Raw genomic sequence first — 25,507 nt, forward strand, 5'->3', positions numbered from 1 at the left:
GGTTGCCCAAACCCTGAGATCGATCAGTGAGAAGATGAAACCTACACAAGCATCCATTCTACCATCTACACCCTTTTACTAGGTTTTTCCTTACAGCTACAAAGTATAACTATAGACATGGCCCAGTGGGATTTTAAATGAATTAATGAAGATATGATTATTTATTCTTTTTTTAATCCCTTCTACTCATCTGATATCTTTGATTGTGCCAATTCCTCCCTTCGCCCCCCCACCCCCGAAAAATAGATTTTATTTGGCATGCAGACAGGATGGAGTAAAGCAGGGTAATCTGATACCACCTGAAGCAATTACACCCTCACCCCCAGCATGTGAAACTAAGTTGTGGACATTGAGCTAGACCTGGAATCAGGAAGACCTGGGTTCACATCTAAACAGTCTTAGATATTTGCTAACCACGTGAACTTAAAAAAGTCACTTAACCTCTATCTTCCTCAATTTCCTCATCTGTAAAACGGGGTAATAATAATAGCACCTTGTTGTTCAGTCGTTTCCGACTCTTTGTGACCCCTTGGACCATACTGCCCAAGGAGTTTTCTTGGCAAAAATACTGTAGTGGTTTGCCATTTCCTTCTCCACTAGATTAAAGCAAACAGAAATTAAGTAATTTGCCCAGGGTCACACAGCTAGTAAGTGGCTGAGACTGGATTTGAACTCAGATCTTCCATTGAGCCACCTAGCTGCCTCCCATAACAACCCCTACCTCCCAGGTTCGATGTAAGGATCAAATGAGATATTTATAAAGTGCTTCGCAAATCTTAAAGCATTATGTAAATGTTTTTCATTCTATCTATAATTTATAATAATTATATCATGTATTATAATTATATCATATAATAATTCTATTTACAATTTATGCTATTTATAACTCTTATTGTCTGTCTTGTTCTTTCTCTCTTTTTCTTTCCCTTTCTCTCCCTTTCCTGATATCTTGATTTCTTCTTCCTCCCTGCTTGAGCTCTCTGACCTGCCAATAGTGACCATCTCTCTAATGGCCATCAGGGAGGAATGGCTAGGGTGTCAGAACCTAGTCACTCACGGATCCATTGTGTCTGGGAGAGAGAGAGCAGGTGACGAGAAAGGAGGATTAGCTAAAATAAGAAATACCTGAGGCCCAGCAAGTAAGCTCTTTGAGGACCCATGAAACAAATGGATTTACAGTCACACACGCGTATACCACCACAAGGGTCTTGAGGGCTTTTCTCTTCAGGGAAAATAGAGAGTAAAGAAGGGCCATTTGCAAGAAACCTTTTGGGTGGCCATCAATTTTAAACATATCCCTCTAGTTAGGGCTTTTTACATTTTCCACTACAAAACAAGAAAGGCACAAGGTTAATCTTTACTGCTGTTCAGATCTGACTCCACATTTATGAGTGAATGTATACCTACACTATGCATTAGACTTTCAGTGAAATGCAGGGAAGAATGCCTGCAGTTTCAGGTGTATGCATGTGAGAAAGAGAGCATCTGTGTCCATTTTTAGCAGTGTCGAGATTTGCTGTTTGGACATCTGTTTACTTCTCTTCCTTTGGTACCCCAAGATAGAATATCACAGTGTGCAGAAGAAAGAGCACTAAATTTAGCATCAGAGGACCTGGTTTCTAATCCTGGCTATTTAACTAATGATCCTTGTGACTGTGGGTGAGTCATTTCACTGCACTGGGCCTGTCTTTTAGGGTTCAACTAAGTGACATTAAAGGTTCCCTTGAGCCCTAATTGATCCAATCAGTTGAATATGTGACACACACTGTGCTGAGCCCAGGGGACATGAAGCTACACGAAGTGGTTTCCTTAGTGTAAGTAATCCTATGTGTTTTATTGTATGTATTCAAAAACATTATTCTGAAAAGAGGTCCATAGCTTCACCAGGCTGCTAAAGGGGTCCCTACACACACACACACACACACACACACACACACACACATAGAAGCCTCGATTTGGGCAGCTAGGTGGCACAATTCGTAGAGCACCAGCCCTGGAGTCAGGAGGACCTGAGTTCAAATGTGGCCTCAAACACTTGACACACTTACTAGCTGTGCGACCTAGGGCAAGTCGCTTAACCCCAATTGCCCTGTCTTCAGCCTTCCAAAAAAAAAAATGAAGAAGCCTCAATTTAGTGGGAAACCCTTGTGAACTTAGCTAGGTGGGTTCTCACCCACTTGTTTATTGGCCAGCCACCCACCCTACACTCACAGCTTGGTAGGATCTGCCGGCATTTGCATTTTGCTTGCACTCAGACCCCACAGTCTTCACCATGCCACACATGGGTATCAAAATAGGACATTAGGTCTTTTTTTGCACTAGTTAAAAGACAGCTGGCACATAGTTTCCTTTTCTTTGACAGTTTTCTATTTAATCAACCAGTAAGCATTTATTAAACACCGACTTGTGACAGGCCGAGCAGTGGTGATACCAAGATGAAAATGAAACAGTCCCTGCCCTCTGAGCACTTACGTTCTATATTGGTAACATGTTCCCTTGATTTGGCAGCTAGAGCCATGCAAGGGCCTGACAGTGGGGAAATATAATAGGGAGTGACATAACTCTGGGGAAAATGGAGAGCATTGAGTTTTAAGGTGCCATATCTGCTGTCATGATGATGGAGTTGGTTGTATTGTATGGGCTTCTGGGTACAATTGCTACAGCACTGCAGCTATCTGAACTATATGATAAGATTCTTCACTAGTGTAGATGAACGTCTCTATAATATTGTTCTGATGGTCTAGGCCTAGTGAAGACCCATAGACGAAGTCATCTGTGAGTAACAAGCTTAACAAATTATCAATTAAATAATTATAAAATTGTTAATTAAATAATTAGCAAAGGTTAATTGAATAACAAACACCCCATACTAAATTCCAAAATATGCAGTGCCTAAATGGATAGTGTCTGAAACTGTATTCTTGGCTGAAATTGTTTTATTAAATAGCGCCCCACCGCAGTCATTTAGAATGGCATCATTGTTTTACATTTGAAGTGAAGTGAGCTAGCCTGTCTAAAGATGAAGCCAGAGCTTCAACACTTGGAGCACCAGCACCTGAAACTAGTACAAAATGTGCCTAGGGCAAACATCATGAAACATGTCCTTAGATGCTGCCAAAGAGGTAAGGACAGTCAATACTAGCAAGCTAGGAAAAGCATTCTCCTGAGATGCAGACACTGGCAAACCATTGGGTAATTTTCAATTTTAACTAATTTTTCTTTCTAACTAGGTGTTAAGCTTAATTATTTCTATGTTACCAAAGGAATGCAAGTATTATTAGCACCCTATAAATCTTTTCACCTTAGGCCAAAGCCTCCATTGCCTTTTCCTAGTTATGGCTCTGGATATGACCCAAAATTAAATGGATGAGTTAACTGTGATGTAATTATGATACACCTTGCACAAATGCTTTCACCTAACTCTCATGTCAGAGTATACCTGAAGTGAATCCAGCCACTCCTCAGGAAACATCAAGATCTCAGGAAATTCTCCTGCAGTGCCATGGATAATTAACCAGGGCAAGTGAGTTATTTGCATTTAAGGAGGGTTACCCCAGAGGTCATAACACTTGAGTCCACTTCCAGGACTCCAAGTGTACTAGCCAGGTGTTCTCTGGACAGTTATAACTTCTGGGCTCTTCTATTTTCCCCTGAGGAAGTGGAAGGACGCCAGCATACTCAAACACCTAAGTGCCTAGGAGGGCACAGCTGGTTACTGAACATTCTCCTAACTGATAGTAGCAGCAAATTGCAGAAGCAATTGGTGTCATGGCAGGGAGAAAAAACGCAGGGGTATCCTGAGGAAGAGATGGCCTTAGGAAAGAATGGCTGGCACAGTAAATGAAGTACTACTCACCCCTCTTTGAATTATAGAAGGCCTTTGGCTAACCTTTCCCCGGTCTGGTCATTCGTCACCTGCTCTACAGTTGTACTGGCTGCAGTAAAAGCGAGTAATGGTTTGAAACGCTTCAGGCTCTGCCTCGTTTTAATTGAAGCATTTTATTTAATTTATGTTTAGTAAAGAGACATGAACCCTAGTCATTCCCAGAGCAAGAAAAACGCACACCAGAGGATCTTGGCAGGGCTCTGTACTACCTGCCGCCATGTGCTCAGGCTCCTCATGTGCTTCATTATTAATGCAGCATGCCCAGCCCACATGCAGTGCATCCATTTGCATAACCCAGTGATTAGACTTGTGGTCCAGCTACCGAGTTGGGGCTTTCATGCAGAAAATCCTGCTTCATTTAGAACACTTCTTACTGGAATTTTGAATGGGATCTACCAAGGCCCTAAATGGTTCCTTAGCCATATCGTGTATAAGTGAGAACAACAGAGAACAATTCTGGCCCTCTGATGCCAGAACAGGCTTCCCAGATTCATAAATTAAAATCAGAGAGAAAAAATTAATCCCTTCACATCCCCAATACCAAGGCAGCGGAAATATCTTTTGCTTCTGGCTCACACTCTTAATATTGTTATTTTGATTATCACTAATGATCATGACAATTGTGGGTGTTATACAGATCTGTTTTATTGTTCTTCTTCCCTCCTGGTAACCTGGCTGCCATGGTCCCCTGCTGGCACTAGCCGAGGGGTTTCATGAATGAAGTATATGGAGCAGATCTTTTCATCACAGCCTGTCCCTCCAGGTAGCGATGTACCAGCCCTCAGCCAGTGAATATCATAGCATAAAAATACACCTGTGATACCTTGTTGACACAGAGACCAGAGATTCCACCCTCACCCCCACCCCCATTCCCTAAGGGTGGACAATTAAGACACACAAATGCTCTAAAGAAACCCTTGTGAAATACACTCACTAGGGCCCCTGCCTTCCGGGTCCTTGCTACTGCAGCCCCACCTACAGACCTTCTTGGGCTTCTCCCTCTGTCTTCATGCATAGCTCAACAATAGCCACTCCTCTGAGAAATGTGGCCATTCCCTGGATGTGCCCCAAGTAGCACACAGCATCAGAGGGAAAGGGCAGAAACAATCAGCTGGCCTCACAATGGCTACCTTTCAAAGCCAAGCCTAGTGTGAGCTTCCTCAGTTTCCAAATCATTCCCTACCTTATGACTTCCTTCTGACACCATGCCCCCCAGGCTTCCTGCTCTAATGACAGTTACTTTTTTCCAAAGGATTTGTCCTCCCTATTGGCGTATTTGTCTTTGCAATATTGATCAACAGGCATTTCTTAAACACATGCTGTGCACCAGGCATGTGCCAGGCATTGGGGACACAGAGTCTCCTGAACCAGTCTCTGCCCTCTAGAAGTCTGTATTCTGTCAAGGTAAACAGCTCTGAATAGGGTGTGTGGGCATGTACATGTACATACACGTATATGTATACATATACACGCATGTATCTGATATATCTTATATACCTGTTACATAGGTGTATATGATAGGATGTATATAGATACATGTATAAGTATATGTTATGATTACATATAATGTCATTTCCCTATAGTGTATACCAGGTATATGTAGCTATTTGTAAGATACATACATATGTATATGTATGTGTGTGTGTATATACCTATACATAAATGTATATAGATATACATACATGGGTTTTATATATGCATAAATATATGAGGTGTGTATGTGCGCATAGGCACATACACACACACACACATTCACCAAATAGAAAACTTGAAATGCGAAGATAGAAATGGCTTGACCACCTAAAACCTGGTCTCCTGCTCCCCAATCCAGTTCTCCAAGTCTTAGGTCCACAAACTTTCCCAAAGGGTGCAAAATCCCTTGTAAATGACCTGTGCTTCCCATTCCTATTTGCCAGCACATTCCCTTGGAGCAGCCACCCTCTGACCTACTATGCTGTGTAACAAACGGCCCACTAATAGAGAAGAAAATAGGGAAAGAGGAACCAGCAACCAAGTATCAATGTATCCTTCAGTGAGACTCTCTGCGCCCTCTTCCCTCTCTTCTTCCTCCCTCCTTCCCTGTATGGGGGGAGGTGGTGGAATGGGAGGTGGGATAGGTGAGTAGGAGGGAGGCCTGCCTCTTCCTTAATCCAGAGCCAGCACACAATAGAGATGTAAGGATATCATTTTTGATGCAAACAGGTGCAACAGCAGCAAGCTAAACGCTGGCCTTTGCTCTTGAATGTCAAATTTCCAAGCAATTGCTTTCTGCAACACCACCAAATCCTACTCCTAATTACCACCACGTCTCCTCTCTTTTGTCTTTCTGGTCTGGAGATTTAACTGGCACCCACATAGAATTCCAATTTTAACTGCTTGACCCACTAGGCCCATGCCTAGGAAATGAAAGAGTTAATAAGTGGAAGCCAAATTGGCTTCCCCGAGAGAGAGCCCTGCTGTACAGAACAAGTTTCAAACTGTTTGTTTACATTCTGCCTCCTTCCTTTTTGCTGCTGCCGTAGTAGTAGCCAGGCCTCTGGGTTCTAACCCAGGAAAACCAAGCCTATAGGCAGATGATACATACTCCAAGTAGCAAGTGCCCTTGGGGACCATCATCTCCTGCCTTGCCCTGCCCTGAATCCATCAATCCTAAACCCAGGGCTACTTACACCACAGGGCCCAGGGCCAGGCTTGGCCTTAGCTGCTATATGGCCCTCCCTTCTCCCTTCTCCCTTCTCCAGGGGCATAGTCCAATCCTAAACCCCATGCCCTGCAGTGGGACATCTGGTGGTGCAGTTCATTTGTGCAATTATTAATAGTTTTGTTACATAATAACATACAATAACTCACAACTGTATTTAATTTCATTAATGGCAACTTTTTTCAAATTTCTTGATTTCTTTATAGTAAGTGCTTATTAAATATCTTCTCTATTTATACATTCAGTACAGTTTCAATCAATTTATAATTGATCTATTTTTGCCTGAATGCCATTTTCTCTGGCAGCTTCCTAAGGCCGAGCTGTGTTCTAAAAACAAAAATGGAACAGTACAAGTGGCTTGTTTTTGTCGTTCATTCTTAGAATATGAACTGAATGTTTAAAAAAACCTTCAATAATCCAACAGACAATTATGAAACCCCTACTTTGTGCCAGGTACCGAGTATACAATAATAAAAATTAAACAGACCTTACCCTCAAGGAGCTTATATTTCTACTGGAGAGAAACAGTTTGTATATAAATAATAGAACAATACACCTGTTTTCCTTTTCTTTTTTTAAGCATTTTGATTTTTTAAAACAGCATTTTCATATGGCACCATAGTTTTGTTTTTTAGAGTATTACAGACTACATAAGGAAAGGTCCCCAAAGTATTGATGCTTAGGAATCCTGAAGGTACTTAATAGGCCATTGCCCAGCACGAGCCTCACCTGCCTTTTGGACCCCGCACAGAGTATAGAACCTGTGCTATGGACCACATCATATTCTCCTTGATAAGCTGTGGATTCCTTGTGTCTAATACTTTAAGAATCTAAGTTATTCCACCTAAGTGCAGATGCTTCTTCCATTGATCCATATGCCAATTTCTCTACTTAATAACTGGTTTGTGAGAGCTGCTCTGCCCCGCAAATTCATCACCTTTCTAAAGCCCAACGTGGTGATGAGTATTTCTGAACTTAGATAGGCTTATTCTTAGAAAATGAAAACAAATCTACATATTATTGAAGGGAAGAGTTCATTTCATCATCAATTTTTCCTTAACTAAATATTCTGTATCTTTTTAAAAGATGTCACTTATGCAATGAATTCTAACTCTGACCAATTACAACCACATGTCTGGCTTTCCGACCCCAAATTTCACTGCCTTTGGAAGAGAAATCTCTTTTAACCTCTGTATAGCTCATTACCTCTTGCTTTGAAAACTTGGATGCCGTTGTCTACTTTCCCCTTACCAAACCATTAATTACTCTCTGCTTGTAATAGTTTGCAGGACAATTTGAAGTGTCCTGGGGAGCAGGGTGAGGAGATTCTCAAGACACTGTAAAGATTTTCAATGTAAAGACAATTTTCTATCTTGAAAGCTCATAGCATAGAATTGTTAATGTCATGACTAGATAATTTAGCATCAACATTTTCTCATTTGTCCCTCCGTTGTTTATACATCTAATGATACCAAACTATAATAAAAGGGTAGAATTCTATGTATTATATATGCATGTATATATATATATATATATATATATATATATAATATGTAATGGCCCATACTGTAAGTAGTGGTTTGAAAAATTATCAGCAAAATGTTTTTATTAACTAGCAATATAGGTTTATTTCTTTGTTTTTAAATAATTTTCTGTTCTGTACAATCTGGAAAAACCACAAGCCAAACGAGTGTGAATCTACGAGGCTCAACTATTAAACTGAATCTAGGATCTGGTGACTTTCCAACACAGTCTGGACCAAGAAAGTTTCATAAATCGCCTGTACTTGCAATCAGTCTCACAGGACCATAGATTTCAAGCCAGAAGGGCCCTCCGAGGTTCAACTCTTCTCATTTTTGAGATAAGAAAACTGAGATTTGGGGAGGTTGTAACTTGCCCAGCATCTCACAGGTAGTAAGCCTCAGAAACAGGATTTTAACTCCAGTGCTCTGACCCCAGAGACAGAACATTTTCCATTATACCACATTGCTTCCCACAGTTCCTGGGTGCTATTGCACTTATTCTAGTTCCAAGGCAAGGACAGTTGTTCCTTCTCATGTCAGCAAAGAAGAGGATATGATTGGGAGCAAGCCAGGTTTAGAGAAATCTTTCGGAACTCTTGCAGGTTTTCTGTATCCCAGGTCAGAAGACAGAGAACTAAGAATTTAGTGATCTATTTCACCTTATGAAATAAAACTATGGCATTTTAGGATTTAAAAAAAAAGAATACTAGGAGAGGGAACATTGAGGTCAGCTAGACCTCAGATACTTGAAACTACTCTGGTTAGTAAATCCATGTGTTTCCTTCTGGCTACCTTGTGGGTTGATATCACCCTGACCCGGGCATGGTGGCCTAAATAAAGAGGAGCAACAATAGATTTCCAGTTGTTGATTTCTCCTGCTGCCCAGAGATGTCAAAAGTGTCTCAAAATATGTGTTAAAGAAAATAGAAAGGGTTTTGTTTTGTTTTAACTTAAGGAGAGTTTAGATGCAGACTCAGTTCAACATTCTTTTTTTCATTTTCATGACAAAAAGCTTTTGATACAGTAACACCAAGTGCCAAAAGGATGTTGGTATATGTTTTAAGTAGAACATAAATTGTTGAATGGATACATATTCCATTTCTGGCTAATGTTGTTATTTCTTCCAATTCTAGTTGAATTGCAGGTGGTATTAGAGGGTGTGGCAGAGGGGGCCGGTGATGTGTAATTTATGCTCTGCACTTGGAAATTGTGTTTGTCCTTCGTTTTCAAAGAGGACCATGACATCAGGGAAATGATGACATGACTTGTAGTTGGCTTTGATTTGAGTGATGAAGGGCTGTGCAAGGTCACCAGCCCCACTTTCTCCTCCAGAGCCATCTGGATCCAGTGACCTGATATTCATCAGGATGACTAGAGGTGACACAGGATGCAGTGGGGGACCCTGGCCCTTGTAGGCTCTGGCCTTTTCATGTACTCACTTAGAGTGTGGTAAAGCCCATTCAGTGAATAGTCCTCTTCAAGAAGTGAGTCAAGGGATGGTCCCTTTAATTAGAAAAAAAGAAAAAAAAATCAAGCTGGAAAGGGAAGACCCTCAGGGTTGCTGTTCCAAAGAGAAACAGTTACCACTGGCATTCAGTCTAAGGCAGGAGGGTCCAAAATACAAGCCATTAACTGGAGCTTGGGCAGGGACCTATTGTGGTCCAAACTATGAGCTTCAGAGTGAACTGGGTTTAAAGTTTTGAGGAAGGAAGGAAGGAAGGAAGGAAGGAAGGAAGGAAGGAAGGAAGGAAGGAAGGAAGGAAGGAAGGGAGAGAGGGAGGGAGGAAGGAAGGGAGGAAGGAAGGAAGGGACAATAGAATAATAGCATTTCCCTTTTTGCTCATTCTTCTTTCCCCCTTCCCAAAAAAGGGAAATGCTATTATTCTTTCCAAAGCAGTGGCACAGGGCATGCCTCTTTTAATATGTTCGTATATATGGCACTTGTCTCAAAAAAAGGTTTTTTGGACACATATTTCCAAATATGTGTCTCATTTCTGATGCACATATAAATGAAATCACAGGTCCAGTTCTTATTCATATTCCTATTTCAAAATATAGTCATAGAATTTAGAGCTGGAGAAGACCTTAGGGCTCATCAAGCCCCACCATCTACTTTACAGTGTTTTGTAAACCTTAATATACTCTGTAAATATGAGCTACTGTTAGTTAACTGTGAGCTGTTACAGATGAGAAAACAAAGGTCCAGTGAGGTTCTAGGATTTGCCCACAATCCCTCAACTAGGAAGTAACAGAGCCAGGATTTAAGTCCAGGTCTTTGGATTCTAAATCTGGCATTCTTTTCACTCCACTGCCCTTTAAGGGAGGCTTGATCATTCCCTCCTTCCCCTGTAAAATGCTCTCTGGCTATTGGTACAGACTGACAGGGGCAGTAACATACTTCAGCACAGGACAAGTTAGAGAGTGGAGCTCACATTTTGCAAGCTAGCAAACTGCAGTGCTATGAATTTCTTGCTATGCTAAGCCATCACTAACTCAGTTTAATCCTTAATAAGCCAACCTTCATACTTTCTAGGAGTTCAATTACTTTATAGCCCGTACCAGCCTAGGTACCAAGAAGAAATCATCTTCACCATTCCACTGCCCCTTCCCCCCAAAAAAAATATGTGTACAATGAATGACATATCATTTATCTAGAACTTAACTCTCTACAATTTTAGCATATATCCAGAACACTGCTGAGAAACAGGAAATAATCCAAAGAGGTCCCTGAGCAGGCAAGGTGGACATGACAGAATCCAAACACCAAAGCTCATGCATTTTACTTATGGGGAAATAGAAGAGCCCCTTCATGATTTCACTGAGGGCCTACTTAGGCACATTTGATGCATGTTTAACCATCTTGGTTAAGTCATCTGCAAGACCAAAGCAAATTAGAAGTGGCAAGCACACCGGCAACAGCAAGAAGTGACAGCTGATAGGAAAGGAGAAGACAGAAAAAGCTAGAAAAAGCAGGCAGACACGAAAACTTAAAAAGCACAGCAGTATAGGACCATTTAGCATAGGAGCATGTGGCCCAAAAAACAACAGCAGTCATCAGGGCATCATTGCTTCACAAATATAGCACACTATGATAATTGATATTCAGAATAATGGTTTGAATCCCTGAAAAACACATGAGTTCCTAAGAGCATGTACTCTAAATTAAAAGTTGGAAAATACATCAGGTGCAGTTACAATGATTTCCATTTTTTAAAATGATAAAAAAAATGTGGGGGAAAATCTTGGTTCTCAAAGGGGTAAACTTATTACCCAGTTAACTTAGCTTTTAGTCTCTCCCCTTCGTTCATACCATACATAGCTGGCAAAATAATCTTCCAAAGGCACGTCTGATCATGTCACACCCTTATTTAAAAACTATTACTGATCCCCTGTGGCTCCTAGCATAAAATTCTTACTCTTCAGTGTGGCATTCAAGACTCTACCATCTCGCCGCAGTCTGCCTTTCTATCCTCATTTCAAATTACTCCCTTTCATGAATTGTTAGCTTCCACCCAAAGTATAATGCTAACTTTTCCCTGAAGTTGTTATTCCATCTCTTTCCTCAATCAACAAGTCAACAGTCAACAAGCATTTTGAAAATTAATTTATTTACTTTTAGTTTTCAATATTCACATCCATAAGATTTTGAGTTTTAAATTTTCTCCCCCTCCCCAAGACAGCATGCAATCTGATATAGGCCCTACTTATGCATTTATATTAAACCTATTTCTACATTAGGCATGTTGTAAAAAAGAATTAGAACTAATGAGAAAGAAGAAACAAAACAAAACAACAAAAGAAAAGGAGAGCAAATGGTATGCTTCCATCTGCATTCAGACTCCAGAGTTCTTTCTCTGAATGTGGACAGCATCATGAGTCTTTTGGAATTGTCTTAGATCCTTGCATTGCTGAGAAGAGATAAGTCTATCAAAGTCAGTCATAGCACAATGTGGTTGTTACTGTGTGCAATGTTCTCCTGGTTCTGCTCTTTCACTCAGCATTAGTTCACATAAGTCTTTCCAGGTGTTTCTAAGTCCACCTGCTCATCATTTCTTATTGCACAGTAGTGTTCCATTACATTCATATACCACAATTTATTCAGCCATTTTCCAATTGATGGCTATCCCCTCCATTTCCAATTCTTTGCCACTACAAATAAAGCTGCTGTAAGTATTTTTGTACATGTGGGTCCTTTTCCTAATTTTATGATCTCTTTGGGATACAAACCTAGAAGTAGTATTGCTGGGTCAAAGGGTATGTACAGTTCTATAGCCCTTTGGGCATAATTCCAAACTGCTCTCCAGAATGGTTGGATCTGATCACAACTCCACCAACAATGCATTAGTGTTCCAGTTTTCCCACATCTTCTCCAACATTTGTCATTATCCTGTTTTGTCATGTTAGCCAATCTGATAGGTGTGACGTGACACCTCAGAGTCCTCTTAATTTACATTTCTCTAATCAATAGTGTTGAGGTTTAAACTCTGCCCACCAAAGACCAAAATCTGTTGCGGTTTCATGATGTGTTGTGGTGGAACTGTCTCGAAGAATTCAGAGTCAAACCACCTTTAATCTAAGTTTAGGCATTTATTGAGATTGACGCCTCTCATGAAGTGTGCTAAGTTCCAAGAGGAACCAGCAACTTCAGAGACAGCAAGATGGATTTTTAATAGGGTGAAGATTCTGATTACATAATCAAAATTTATGTAGAATATAGGAATATGATTAATATTAAAAAGACAGGAGGAGTTTGTTAAGGGATTAGGTAATGGAGGAGGGATCCCATCTATGATTTAGTGGTTAAATATTCTGATCATGCTGTCTTCCAGTTGGCTAGCTATCGTGGTCCTGTCTAGTCAAGATAGATAGTTAGGTATTATGGTCATGTTTTGGGCTAGATGGATGGTGTGATTGTGTTTGAATACAAGAACACTCCTGTTCAAATATGTGGGAATAGGTCTGGGGGCAGTAGTTAGGTAGAGGCAGTAGCTGGGTTCCCATCACATGGACACACCTGCTGTTTCTGTGGGAACTAAGAGTTCAGGGACACACCAGTTGTTCTAGTGAGCAGTGAAGCATATGTGAAGAGTTGGGATGTTGGCGGGGTGGGGGTTGGGGGGGAGGGGTCTAGGTAGGTACAGTAGGCTATAATGAAGTTAGACTATTGGGGCTGGGGACAGCTCTATTAGGACTCTATCAAATAGGGATTTAGAGCATTTTTTTCATATGACTATAGATAGTTTTAATTTCTTCATCTGAAAACTGCCTGTTCATATCCTTTGGCCATTTATCAATTGGGGTATAACTTGTATTCTTCTAAGTTTGACTCAGTTCTCTATATATTTTAGAAATGAAGCCTTTATCAGAGACACTGATTGTAAAAAATTCTTTCCCAGTTTTCTGCTTCCCTCTTTGTGCAAAAACTTTTCAATTTTATGTAATCAAAATTATCCATTTTGCATTTCATGATATTCTCTATCCAACAAGCATTTATTAAGCACTTACTGTGTTCCAGGCACTGTGCCTAGTGTTGGAGATACAAGAAATGCAAAACCATGATGCCTTCCTTCAAATATGGAGACAAATGCAGATAATTATGTATATACAAGACATATACAGTATAAATGGGAAGGAATTTCAGAGAGAAGGTGTTGGGGAGGGGGGACACCAGCACAGGCCTTCTCCACAATGTAGCATTTGAGCTCTGTCTTGAGGGGAAACCAGGAGGCAGAAGTGAGGCTTGGAGGACAGCCAGTGGAAAAGCAGAGTTGGGAGATGGAGGGTAGCGTTCAAGGAACACAGAAGTAGAAAGTAGGCCACAGTAGCTGAATCATAGAATGTGTAGAAGGGAAGCAAGTATAAGGGAAGGTAGGAAAGGGTCAGAGTGTGAAGGGCTTTAAATGCCAAACAGCGTTTTATATTTAATTCTAGAGGTAACATTCAGTCCTGGAGTTTATTGAGTAGAGAAGTGACCAGGTCAGACCTGCACTTTAGGAAAATCACTTTAGCAGCTGATTGGAGGCTGGAACATAGTCCATCTCAGCTCCCAGCATTTTCTCTGGCTGTCCTCCATGCCTGGAATGCTTTCCCTCCTCTCCTCCAACTACTGACTTCCCCACCTTCCTTAAAGTTCCAACTAACATCCTACTTTCTTCTACAGGAACATTTCCCCAACCCCTTTTAATTGCAGTGCCTTCTGACTGTTAATTACTTACTATTTATCTTGTATATAGCTTGCCTTGCATATACTGTATTTCACTGCAGAATCGTTGTAGATTTTATGCCAATTTTTTTTTGCAATAAAGTGGGGTACAACTATTATGTGAAGCTTTTAAAAAATTATGCCAGTATTACTTAAAAATCATTTGTTACTAAATTGTCTTTGGTGCAAGATTAGGATGCATGGAATACTCAAGAATATATGTTAAAATTGAGAAGATGCAAGTCTTACCATTTCATGCGATTTATTCATGGCAGCTTCACCTGCCCGCCTGCTCCTCTTGCGCCTACATTGGGTTGAGTGGCAATACCATTAGTACTGCAGTGCTCTAAACAAACTATGCAAGTCAGCTTTCAGAAGTACACTGACAATTCATGTGCCCTGAGAATTCTAGGCTTCTGGCTTGCAATGCTAGAGAGATAAATACATATCCATATGCCATTGGTGAATACATCGCTGCTCTGTTTACCTTTTAAGCAGCCAGCCAAACAGAATTATACCATGCGACGATTACATGATGAAAGGTTATAAACCAAATTTGGACTGAAAAAACAGGTTGCATAGATTATGTTGTAGGTACAATTATGCAGTGGAATGCAGTATTTATTTGTAGATTGATTTACTGTAGAAGAGTGGTTTGAAGCAGAGACACCAAATCATAAGGCTTTTTCGGTGTTCCAGGTGTGAGGTGATTGAGGGCCTGCGCCAAGTGGTGACTTTTTAAGAGAAAAGAAACTCATAAAAAAAAACATGTTATGAAGGTAGAAATGACCTGATTTGATAAGAGATTGGTTACGTGGGATGTGTATAAATGAAGGGTTGAGATTGACATCCAGGTTGCAAACCTCATTAAGTTGGAAAGAATGCTGGTCCCCTTGGGAATAATAAGAAAGTTGGGGAAAGGGTAGAGTTTGGGGAAAAAGATAATTCTGTTTTGGCATGTTGAGTTTGAGGTGTTTATGAAACAACCAATTTGTGATGTCCAAAAGGCAATTGGTGAAGCATGGCTGGAATTCAGGAGAGAGACAAGGGTTGGGTATATAGGTCTGGTAATCTTTTACATAGAAATGATACCTGAATCTTTGGGAGCTGATGAGATCACCGACTGAGACATCATAGATGAAGAAGAGAAAAGGAACTAAAGCAGAGCTGTATAGGTAAGTCAGAATTAGAGGGCCTAATCTGAATGAAGGTCCAGCAAAAGAGACTATGAAGGAAGAAGGAGGTAGACAAGTAAGAAACCAAGTGAGAACAGAGCCAGAAAAACCCAAAGAAGGGAGAATATTCAAGAAAAGAGGGTAATTGACAATATTCAAGGCTGCAGAAAAGTCAAGAAGGATGAGAACTGAGAAAAGTCCCTTAGATTTAGCAATTCAGAAATAATTAGTAACTTTGGAATGCGCAATTTCAGTTGAATGATGAGGTTGGAAGCCAGATAGCAGAAGGTTGGAGAAGCAAGTGAGAAAGTCTAAGTAGAGCTGTTATAGATAGCTTTCTCAAGGAGCTTAATGGAAAAGGATAGGAGAAATATAGGATGACAGAAGGGAGATATGAACATGTTTGTAGGCAGCAGGAAAGGAGCCAGTAGATGAAAGATTGAAGATTAGAATGGGAATGATAGAGGGCGCAATCTGTTGGAGAAGATGAGAGGGGATCTGATCAAGGGTCATCTCTTCATGTAAAACTGGAGTGAAGGTGGAACTAGTGGAGGAAGATGTCTGAGGGATATGAGATTGCAGAGGAGAGGAGAAGAGGAAGATCTCTGCAAATGGCCGCGTTACCATTTGTAAGGCTAGACTTTCAGTTATGAGAGGCAAGGATGCCATGAGAGGCTTGAGGAGAGATTGAAAAGTTTGGAATAACCACTATGGACAAAGCTATCTCTCAAGTCTGGAATACACTTTTGTAATGGGTTGACAAAAGTCTATTTAGAGAGTTTGTGTGTATTTGGAATCAGAAAACCTGGGTTCAAATCTTAGCTCTACCACTTAATTACCTCTGTGACCTTGGGCAAATGTCTTAATCTCTCTGGACTTTGATTTCTTCATGTATAAAATGAAAAGGTTGGGCGAGATGACTTCTAAAAGTCCTTATAATCTTAAATCTATGCTTCTCTGATGCTAAGCAGGAAAACCAAGACTTAAACTTAGTTCTTCTGATTCCAAATACAGTTATTCATTGCCCTGCATTATTCTCTCAAATCCTTAATATAGCATTTTGAAATACATGTCAAATTGAATTGCTGCAATACGGAAAAAGATCCATGCTGTCATCCATGTGGGAACCCCCTTCACTGATGCAGATCACAACCCCTCCACACCTTAATGGGCAATTAAGAGTTACTGTGGTCAAAAAAATTAATCATCTCATTGCCAAGCTGCTGTGGCTATCCACCTCCCTGAAATCAGCCAGGTTGGTCTTCTTGTGTTGCTGGTCCTATACTCTAAGCTCGTGTAACTTTTGGCCAAGATGTAGAAATGGTTTCATTATGGAGAGCTAGACACTGAATATTCATTAAAACAGGTCTTTTTGTCTGTGAGTCATAGTCCTTCATTAGTCCCCATTTCTTACATTCTTTATATTCTTGACTCATGGAATATGTAGAACTCTATATTTTGTACTTAGCAAATACATGATTCCCCCTATTGGAACTATCTATGCCATCATTCCTTTATACCTAGAAGATGTTTTCCAACCCCATTATTCCTTGAGTCAATCCTAGTATTAATATGTTAAATATAAATCTTCTTTCAGAGACACTAGAAACTATAAGCAGTTAGATAAGTCATCTGCATATACCATTTAATCACAGTGTAATTTTCAGAAGACCTAGGCAAAGGAGAAGGAATTTCTTTTTATTCTCTTCTTAATACATTTATATTCTGATTTGTATTGCATTAATCTGGCAAGTTGTTTTATCTTCCCTGACTCTGTTATGCCATGCCTACCATGAAGCCATCCTTAATATTCCCATGCTGCTAATCATCAAGGATCCTTTCCCCTTCAGACCACATCGTATTTCATTTTGCAATTCCCTGATGTGTGCATTTTGTTAAAATATAGTAATAGTGCTTTAAGGTTTGCAAAGCATTTTACCTACGTTATCTCCTTTGGTCCTCACAACAATCCTAGGAAGCAAGTGTTATAATTGTCCCCATTTCACAGATCAGGAAATTGAAGCTCACAGAGGTTAAATAACTAACCCATGGTCACATAGCTAGTAAGGCAAGATTTGAACTCAGGTCTCTCTGACTCCAGGGCATCTAGGTGGCTCAGTGGATAGAGCACTGGGCCTGGAGTAAGGAATATCTGAGTTCAAATGCAGCCTCAGATACTTACTAGCTGTGTGACCCTGGGCAAGTCACTTAATCTCTGTTTGCCTTAATCCACTGTGCAAACCTCTCCAGTATCCTTACTGAGAAATACCCCTGAGCTGTATTGGCATTCTGTGGTCTGAGGAGTCAGGAAGAGTCATCTACGACTCAACAACTGCAGTTTCAAGTCCAGCACTGTCTTCTGGTATTTAATTATCAGAGAGAATGTGTCACATTACCTTTCTAGACTTATAAGCTCCATGAAGCAAGCACCAAACTCTTTGCATCCCAGTGTCTAGCACAGCACTCTCTGCACAGCAAAGCATGTCATAAATGTTTGTCACGTTGAATTCTGAACTCCTTAACAACTGCCAGCAAGCAACCCAGGTCCTAGATATCTTATTTATCGGAGCCTAGTACAGTGCATTGCATTAAGAGGAAACTTAGCAAATGGATATTGAATTCATGAAACAAACAATTATTAGGCACCTACTCAGTGCAAGACACTAGAGCTACCAAGATGAAAAGTAACCCAGGTATCTGTAATCTAATGAAGAGGACGAGAATGTGCATACAAGTAAATGTCATGCAAGGTAGAACATAACAAGGAAAGGTTCAGACAACATAGGTTAAGAAATCTGAGGGAGGGGTATAGCAACAGGATTCATGAAGGAGGATATAGGGGAGTCTTGAAGAAGAAGGATTTCAGCCACTTGAGGTGGGGGTGGGGAGGGGCGCATTAAAGGCATAGATACACAGGCATGAAGGTAACAAACAAAACAAGATCTGGGAAGAACTAATAGTCAAGTTTAGCTGGAACATAGAATATATGAAGTCTAGAGGAAAAAGAAAGCTGGGAAAGGCAAGCTGGAGCCAAATTGTAGAAGGCCTTAGATTCCAAGCTACAGGGTTTATCGTTTATCCCATAAGCAGATTCCTGCCTTCTTTCTCACCAAATCCCACATTTAGTACCTTCAGCCAGATAATTCCTATGAGCACCTAAGCACTTCTGGTCCTAATACTCAGCCCTTATGTCCCCATATACCTAATTACAGATGTCTGCAGTGACTGTGTACCATAAGTGCCAAGAAAAAAATACCGAGAATACCGAGACCGTGCAGAAATATAGATCTAGAATGGTGACGAAACCCCTTTCGTGGTCTACATAATGAGTTGTACACCAACCAGCTGCGTCAGTAATTATGTCCGTGTAACATGGATGAGTTAACCTCATCAGCAACCTCAGCTTAATCCATGCATTTTCAATGGCAACTGCCACGGAAGTACATGGATGATTGGACAGCAGCATTTTACTGGATCACTATATGAGGTGTTTTGTGGTTGTTGTGGTTGTTTTAACCAGCGGCTAGACCAAATGCTTCCTCCGCAATTTGACTGTTGCAATTCCACAAATCTTTATTAAGCACCTGCTGTGTGAAAAGCACTATGCTAGGCACTTGATACTAAAGCCAAAATGAAATTGACCCTGCCCTCAAGGAGCTTACATTCGAATGGGAAGATCTAACACATATGCAAGTCAGTGTATACAACGTAATACAGTATCATTTCAAGAGGGACGGATTGCTAATAACTTGGGGAGAGGTGGAGAAGATGGAGCAAAAAAGGCCCTATATCGGAAATGACATTTGAATTGTGGCTTGAAGGAGACCAAAGAGTCTGTCGGAGAGACATAACAAGTGAATGAAGTCCAGAGAGAGTGGACACTCTGTGCACAAATACTGAAGTGGGAGATGCAATGTATGGGGAACAAGTGGTGGGCCACTTTAACTGGAATAGAGAATCATGAAAGGAGGAGGGGGGAATATGGAATAAGACAAGAAAAATCGGGGAAACGAGATTGTGGAGGGCATTAAATGCCAAATAGAAGAGTTTGTATTTTATCCAAGGGCCAGTAGGGAGCCATGGAAGTTGTTTGAGTAGGGACAGACAATGTGATAAGATTTGTGTTTTAGGAATACCAGTTTGGCAACTATATGGAGGGCTGATTGAAGAGAAGAGAGTCTTGAAGCAGGAAAACCATTGAGAGGGCTATTGCAAGAGTCCAGGCAAGAGGAGATGAGGGCTTGTGGAGAGAACAAGAAAAAGGGTGCATCTACAAACACGAGACTGTTTTGGTTTTTAAAATGACAAGTAACCAACTGTGTATTTCTCCATTTAATTTAAGTGAACTAAGGAATAAAATAAGGATTTATTAAGTGCTTACTAAGTGACAGGCACATAATTTCCCAGATTCTTCTTAAATTAAGATTAAAAAGGAAATGAAGATTGGAACTAAGGATTGTCCTTAGTCCTTAAAAAGGAAAAAGAAAATGCAGCAAACTGTTCAATGAAGTTTGTTCTGAATTTAAAACTGTAATTCAAAACTGTGTATGAAGTTTATCAGCCATATGAGATAGAGAGGACCACAGAGGAGTAAACATTTGTAAATCCTCAATTTCATATTCCTTGTGCTATGTTAGATGTTTATAATCTGGTAAGAGCCAGAGAAGAGATAGAGAGGCAGGGATTACTGAGAAGGTAAAGGGAGCTGTTGAGCCCTTCTGTTGTAGAACAACTTGCCGCCCATTTTAAGTGGACAGAGAGCTGGTCCTGGGGCTAGAAAGACCCGAGTTCAAGGTCTGCCTCAGCCACACACTGGCTGTGTGACCCTGGGCAGATCACTTAACCTCTAAGCACCCTAGGCAACCCTAACTCTCAAGCTGCAGAAAGGTTCCAACATACATTGGTAGAAGGATGAAATCACAGGTCTGGTCTCTATCCCCTGTCCCATCACTGACTATGATAACATGGAAAAGGATTTGAGTACACAGAAAAGAGATAAATAATAGAAAACCTGTTACTGTGAAATTTTTTCATTGTAAATCTTTTTGAATGTCAGAATTTTTTTAAGTGTTAAGTTGTTTGGGGATATGTGTTTTTGTGTCATCATTGTGTGAAGAATAGAGACTGTGTGAAGTGGAGTAATATGAAATAAGACTGAACAGGTAGGTAGGTGGGTGCCAGATTGTGAAAAGCTTTAAATGTCAGACTGTAGAATCTGTATTTTATCCTCAAGGCAACTAGGAACTATTTATTTCACGGTGTAGAGAAAAGCACCCTGGCCTAGGAATCAGGATCTGGTTCTGTCCCTGATTTTTTGTGTGACCCTGGGCAAATCACTTGACCTCTCTGGGCCTTACTGCCATTGCCTGGGAAATGGGGATAATGAAACACGCCATACCTACCCCACAGGGTTGTAAGGATCAGATGAGAAATGCACTTTGAACGGAATTAAGCCTTATACCAGTGGCAATTGTTGACAGTTATTCTCCTGGATGGTGTAATGATGCTGAGATTGACAAAAGCTCAGGAGCTGCTCTTCCTGAGAGTCAGGGTATGATGACCTGGTTCAGATTCAGCTAATTATCTTCTGCCTACCTGAGCCCCCTCTCCCATTCCCCACAATACCCACAGAACTCCTCATTTCTTCAGTCCCTCCCCCTCCCAATCCTTGTGGTTGGATGCAATAGTTTTCCTTTGCTATTCTGTGTGCTGTCAGACAGCTGTTGTAGTTCACTCCAGGGTGGCTCTGTTTCAGAGGCAAGTGAAACGATTCCTATATATAGCATGTAATAAAATTTGGGTTGGTTTGGGAGGAAAAGTGCAGAGGCAGCCTAAGTTAATATTAATGGAGTATTGATACTAGTGACCCCAGGACTCAGGGGAGCCAAATTCACTCTCCTTTGCCCTTGGTAGAAAAAAAGGGGGAATTTAGCCTGCAATTACAGTTTGGTTTTTAACCTACCTGATTTCCACTTGCTCATTATTTTTCTCCAAAATTCTCCTTGGAGTGCAAATCTTTTGTGCCCATACCTAAAGACACTTGGGTTTTTATTTAGGAAGATTTAAGTTTAGATCCAATCAGCAATTCACACCCCTCTCCTACTCTCTTTCCAGCCCAGAGACACAATGTGAAGGTCATTTTCCTAGTACTTGAGTCCCTCCCCAAACTGGACTCCCAAAAGGGATTGATGAATTCTCAGGGAAAATGAGACTAAACCTCAAAGCAAAAACAAGGGATCTAAGTATCTTTTGTATTTTATTTTCTCTTTGCCAGGGAAAAATTTTTAAAATTCTTTCATTGGTAGAGAAGCAAAGAACAGTAATCTTGAGTGAAGAGAAGCGCTGTTCCTTTGAGCCCTTTAATAGCAAGGGAAAGGGGAAGCCTTGGACCAGATTTGTTGTAGGTCAGAAATGACTCAGTGGACACCCAGCTCTCCAGGCTGTTTGCTGCCTAGCTCCCTTCAGTGACCTTAATAGGTTGTGAAGCAAAGCGCTACTCTTGGATAACCCTTTTGGTTTCTTGGAAAATTCACCCCATAAATTCCTTTTCTTTCTTATGGAATGTCTTCTTCCAGTAACCCCTGGCCACTTTCCAGGCTTGCAAAGCCAGCCTCTTGTGTGACTATATTTGCAGGATATCACAAGTAAATCTCTTCGAAAAAGATGTTTCAGGGAGCACCCAGTTCCTTCTGCTAATAACCACAACCCGTCATGTGACATCTGTCCCTTCCCCACTCCACCTCCCCCCCAAAAAAAGGAGTAAGTTGAAATTAATCTTTTATCTGACTTCGTTTACATCTCTTAGTCGGTGGTAAGGGACTCTTTTGTTACTTCAATGTTTTGCGGTTTGGTTTGTTTTTTTTTTAATCTTGTTACTCAGTTAAACTCGGGCTTGCACAAACAGTTAACACATGCACACGCGGCCAGGCGGCCGTTTTGGTTTTCTGCGCTGATGTTGCTCTTGGCTCGGGATCAGTTTTGTGAACTTCTGGTGTCCAACTGGTAGGACCTGAACGTCGGTGTTTAACAAGTGCCCGTAGTCAAAACACTTGGGGTGTGCGAGCGCTGAGCCCGGGTTGTAGCGGCCGCAGGTCAATCTTGGATTCCTGAGCAGTACTGCACACCCCTCGTCGCGTCACGTCACGTCGCCGTGTTTTGTTTTGTCTTGTTTTCCGCGTGTGCGTGCGTGTGTGTGTGTGTGTGTGTGTGTGTGTGTGTGTGTATGGCGTATTGCTGCTGCTGCTCAGGGTGGGGGTGGGGGTGGGGGCTTTTTTTTTTCCCTTCCTTGTGACGGCATCCGTGCTAATGCGAATCGCGTCAGGTTCCAAAAGTACAACATGTTTACAGCCGTCGTAGAATCAGATTAAGTTGGCAGCCTGAGTCGTTCGTAAGTGGTTTGAGTTTACATTTATTCTTCTTTCTAGCAGGATATTTTGCATAATTTTGCTGATCCTGTGTTATTTATAGACTTTTTTTTTTTAAAGCAATAGGGATGCATGCTAGTTCCTGTTTCAGCTTCAGAGAGTGAAATCTGCCCTCCTGGCAGATAAATAAATGGCAGCGCCGGGACAGCAAAGTTACTTTTGCACTTGGTAGTTAATTTCCCAGTGATGTCATTTGACCTAGTCGTAGGGAGCAGGCTTTCCTCTCGCTGGTGTTATCCGAAACCCTGATAATTGTCTTAGTATATTTGCTGTTTTTCCTGCCTCTATTACGAAAGGAAATGAAATGAAACTAATGATGCCGCTTCCTCTTCGGTCACTCTGCGAGGGGTGGATACAGCCTGGGGAGGGTGGGGGTGGGGGGTTGTTGCCAAACCTTATTGTATCTGGACCTGGTTTATTTATCGACGTCATCCAAGGAACCTGCTCTGTAGCCCAGAGAGCTGGTCTTGGGGACTTAGTCTGATAGATTGGTGCAGAGGGCCTAGTACATAGAGCCAGTAGAAAGGGAGGCTGTGTTTTTAGTGTTTTTAAATTTGTCTTTACAAAAATGAAAGTGCTTTCAAGGTGTTTGTTTAAAATAGACACAAAAACTGTAGGTGAAACAAGTGCCAGTTGTAGCTGCAAGATGACACACTTTCCAGTACATTATTTGTCCAACTTTCTGGCTCATGGATCCAGTCAGTCTCTCTCTCTCTCTCTCTCTCTCTCTCTCTCTCTCTGAGATGCTAAGCATATTTTAAAACTCCAAACCAGAATTAGTTTTCACATAATATTTACCAGAACAGTAAGCTAAAAATTGCTCGGCTTTGCCTAGTGAATAGCTGTGTAATTAAATTAGCTTTTGATAGTGTACTCCAAGCATCCCTATCTCTCTGGTCTGTTCACTAGTGAAATTTGCATTGTTAAGTAGCCTGTTCATCAGCATAATGATTTCTGCATCACAGTTTAATAGACCAGGATAACATTGTAAATGAGAGAAAACACTTCATTGTGCTTCTGGTTAAATATTGTAAACCAAACAAATAAAAGGGAGAGATGATAAATATAAATTTAGACTGTGTGGATCATCTGATTATGAAATCTGAACTGCTAAAAATCATTTGGTCACAGACAGTTACCAGTCCCTCCCCCTTTGAATCCAAACCAGGCCCAAAACTACAATGGACAGTTAAAATTTGCTACAGAGTCGAACATTAAGCTGGTCCTGAAAATATAACTATTTATTACCAATAGGAATTATATTTTGCATCTTCATGTTTCTCTCATATTTTTTTTTTGTATTGACATCTAACTGCATCACAGAATGATACTGATAAGGCCTAGTTATTTTAAAAGTGCTTTCATTTCTAGGAGCTCTATGGAGCTCCTGGAGGTTCTCTCATTAGTTGCTGCAAGCTAGCTAGGAAGAAGTCAGGCATTCTTTTGTTATTGTCCCTGCTAGAGAAACTGATTCAGAAAACGTAAGTAATTAGTCAAGGGCCTGGGTTGTACAGCATTTCAGAAGACAAACTGGAAAACTGAAGTGAGGGGTCCTGGTCTTATCCATTAGACCAGACGCCTTCTCCTACTTGGTGCCCCAGAGGATTGCCCCCATTTGAATAGGGAGAAGTGACAAAGTATCCCCATAGATGTTTCTTTTGTACTTCCTTTCTGTCTTTCAGGTTATCTTGAATTTTACCTTTTGCAGACCTCCAGTCTTAGGATGATGGGATCATAGCTAGAAGGGACTTCAGTGGTTATTGAGTCCTACTGCTTCATTTTAGAGATGTTGAAAGTGGAAGTCCGGAGACCTCCGCTGACTAACCCAAGGCCACACAGGTAGTGAAAGATGGAACTTGGAACTCGGGTTCTCTGACCCCACATACAGCACCCCGGACTATACTATTTACTCCCTCCTTGAATGTTTATTTTTACTCTTTGTGCATCTTGGGTAGAAATTACTCTGAGTTTCTCCCACTCTTAGAAAATAGCATAATACAAATGACAAATGGAATAAATTGAGTTGAACCCAAAAGCCTTTTTGTTGTAATTTGAGAAAAATAGCAAGCGAATACTGAAAGATTTTCCCAGCCACCTCTTTATTGTTCTTATATATTTGAATTAACCAAACTGGCCTGCCTAGTCAGCCTTGACCAGTCATTTGCCAGTCTATCATCTCTGACCCTTGTTCGCTAAGGCCTTTACTGCCATCTATATGACCTGACTTGAGTAATTTTTCAACAACCTCATGGTTACATTCTCTACAAAATGGTAGGGAAGAAACTGGGAATATCTGGCAAAGCAAATATTTTTTGAGTGATTGATTGCAACTTCTGGGCCACTTAGCAGCAGTAGGTGTTAACTATGTAAATGACTCTTCTGTTCTCCACCTCCATTTACTCCACCTCCCTCTATCTCAGTGAGGCCAGGTGCTGGTGTGGCTTGTGCTCAAGGCAGATCCTATAGCCTGAAGATGGTGTTTTGGGGGAGAGGGATTTGAAGGGAAGTGAGGTTCCAGGTAGCATTGATACAGTGAAAGGACCACTCACTGGCTCTAGAGTCAGAAGATGTGGGTCAAATTCTACCTGATACTCCA

The 25,507-nt window shown here is 40.9% G+C and overlaps 1 protein-coding gene across 4 annotated transcripts in view; it reads left to right on the plus strand.

The window, feature by feature from the left end:
- Nucleotides 1–25,507, plus strand: part of ATXN7L1 (ataxin 7 like 1) — a 258,733-nt gene that overhangs the window by 155,444 nt on the left and 77,782 nt on the right. Inside the window, exon 1 of one of the 4 annotated variants that reach the window (XM_036760139.1) lies at nucleotides 22,821–22,874. The exons of the other annotated variants lie outside the window; for them this stretch is intronic. The gene's annotated coding sequence lies outside the window, so the exon portion shown is untranslated. Of the gene's footprint in view, nucleotides 1–22,820; nucleotides 22,875–25,507 lie in introns of those variants that run through there. 4 annotated transcript variants of the gene reach the window in all.

The sequence above is a fragment of the Trichosurus vulpecula genome, chromosome 5 (assembly GCF_011100635.1).
Source record: "Trichosurus vulpecula isolate mTriVul1 chromosome 5, mTriVul1.pri, whole genome shotgun sequence".
NCBI classification, from domain to species: domain Eukaryota; kingdom Metazoa; phylum Chordata; class Mammalia; order Diprotodontia; family Phalangeridae; genus Trichosurus; species Trichosurus vulpecula.